The sequence below is a fragment of the Tigriopus californicus genome, chromosome 3, assembly GCF_007210705.1.
Source record: "Tigriopus californicus strain San Diego chromosome 3, Tcal_SD_v2.1, whole genome shotgun sequence".
In the NCBI taxonomy this organism is placed as follows: domain Eukaryota; kingdom Metazoa; phylum Arthropoda; class Copepoda; order Harpacticoida; family Harpacticidae; genus Tigriopus; species Tigriopus californicus.
Window position 1 is genome coordinate 2,932,583 of NC_081442.1, and position 2,682 is coordinate 2,935,264.

Genomic DNA, 2,682 nt, shown 5'->3' on the forward strand with positions numbered 1-2,682 from the left:
ACTGCTGGGATTCCAATCCCGGTAGCGGTAAGGAAGTCCGCAAAAAAAAAAAATGTTTGTGCAGAAGAATGCTCTTCAGGGTGAATATATTACGTGCAACAACCTACCATTCCGGGCTTTACCTTATAAAGACATGTGGGATACCAATACGGTACCCCAGAAAGCTTTGCCTGCCTCACTCATTTACCTTTCTTTGATAATAGCCGTGAGGATTTCAACATTGTTTGCCAGAGGGGTGATGAAAATAGGTACTACACGTTATTTTTCTCGAATCATTGATATATACCGTTCGGCTGAGTTTCATGATGACAGCCAGTTCCTTGTTGTGGATAAGCTTGTTCACGGCTGCTCAAACATCGAATGTAAGCGTGAGCTTATGGCCAAAGGGAAGGACAACTTATTGAAGGATTGTTTGGAGATAATGCGGCGTTTTGAAGCGGTTTAAGCTACAATGAAGAGGCTTGGTGTTAGGGAGTAGGCTCACGTTGGTGCCTCTCTCTCTGTCGCTCATGATCCGACAAAGAGTTCACAACGGAACGGATGAAGGCACCTTCATTATCGATCTCCAAAACATGAAGGGCCTCCAGACGTACGACGTTGTGTCTGGTGTAAAGGCGATGGCCACCCTCGCACTAAGTGCCCGGCAAACCAAACTTTCTGCGAAGAACTCTTTAACAAGCAAGGGAGAGGAACAAATGGGGATGACAAGGAGTCAAGAAACAAAGGAGAGACTCAAAGACGTGTTTCGAGGTCGTCTGAGACTGGTGCTTCAGATAGAGATTACCCCTCTCACCGGAAAGAGGAAAGGGTTCTAAAGAAGGGGCGTGTTAGATTATGCGGCAACACAGGCCTGTTGTTAAAGTCAGCAGAAAAGCATGAAACCCGTGCAAAGAGACAGTAAAAGGAATTAAACACCTGACACTGCAAAGATCACAGAAGACCGTATCCTCATAACTTTATTGTCACAGAGGATGAGGACTGATGTTGATATTGCCAGGATAAAGGGGCGCAATCCCACCACTTTCAATGAGGCCCGAAAGTTCTTGGAACAATAAACGTGGAAAATCGTATAAGATGCCTTTTACTAAATCGAGGCATCCAGAGGAGTGTCCGCTCTGTGGTCTTACCAAGACACATTCTCGTGACGATTATCTGCCTTGAAAGTTGGCGGGTCATGGATGTGGCCGAACCGGCCATCGGCAGCCCACGTGCCGCCAAAGAGATGTAAACCACCTACCTTCTTGTCCCTCAACACATCTTCGTCTTAACGTAAGCTTGGCAACAAGATTCATATCTTGGTTTACCAAGATGGGTACAATTTTGGTTGGTTTACAATTGGGTTTCCAATTCCAACGGGTGTCGGACTCACAATCTCTTGTCTGAAATTGACGTCCAAGCAAGCCTAGGACAGGATTTGTTCTTGCTCGCACGTTCTGAACCATGCCGACTGGACGTGTTTATTGGGTCAAAAGTGATGCATGGGTCGTTGATATTCCGGAATAGCTTTACATCGTCTGCAAAGTTCAATATCCCTGATTTATGCGGAGGTTGCAGCCCTAGAGGATCATCCCATTTGCCCAGCTTTCACTCTAGCTAATGCCAGTAAGAACCGCACGTTTGTTATACTCCCTTCAATCTTGCTTGAACCCAAATTTTCATTCCTGTTTTGGAGCTCGCTGAGAACTGTCGCATTTTTCATCTCTCAGGAGTTCCTGAGAAGTTACTCCTTGGTTGCTGTGCACGTGTAGTGTTCGTGGTGTTTGTGTGTGGGTGAATGAATGGGAATCGCCATTCATTCACTCAATTAGGTTTGATTTTTCACGGCTCTTTGGTAAGACATAATTACTTTAAAACCTAATAAGTTTATTGCTCATTTATGTTTATGTCTAGCTTTAGCAGTTTCTTTCTGATTTGTAGTGTAGTTTTGCTAGTTCCAAATCGTTATGTGTAGTTCTTTAGTTTGATTGTATTGGTCCTTTAGAGTTAGAATTTATTGTTCATTAGTGTATTGATTTTATTTTAAGTTAGACCAGTTGTTGAGTTGATTAATGTGTTTTTGTATTATTTTTTTTTCCTAGTTTACATATGTTCTTGATTCCTTGCTTATCTCTGTCCCTTTCTTCTTGTTTACTGTCTCCATCTTAGATTTGTATATTTAGTTTGATGTGAAGTAATTCATTCCTATTTTTGCTTTGTTGTCCTGTATCTCAGGACAAGATTGCACAGCCTTTTAGTTCTTTTCTTTCTCTTGGTCTCTTGATTTGGCTGCTCATAGATAGTTACTCCTCCTGCATTTATGATGGAAGCTATTTTAGGAAAAGTCGGCAAAGAGGCTAGACAATGTTTGGACCTGGTCTTAGCAGGGAAGGATCCTTCCGTAGTCAATAAGCCGTTTATTATAGAGGCTTTACTTGTTTGGGTCAATGAAACCAGGGTGCTGCTTGAATAACAGGCTCACCCAGTGGTTGAGAAGTCGACTAATTTGACCAACGTAGAGGTTGAAGTAGTACCTCCTCTTGAAAAAGAGCAGGAAAAGACAGTTGTAGAGAAAATAGTCTGTCCTGTTTATCAAAAGCAGCCTTGTCCTGAAGAAGGAAAAGGCTGTCAGTTTGACCACCCTAAATGGTGTCAAAAACTTCTCAAGTTCGGCCTTGAGAAGTACAATAGTAAGAAGGGATGTTC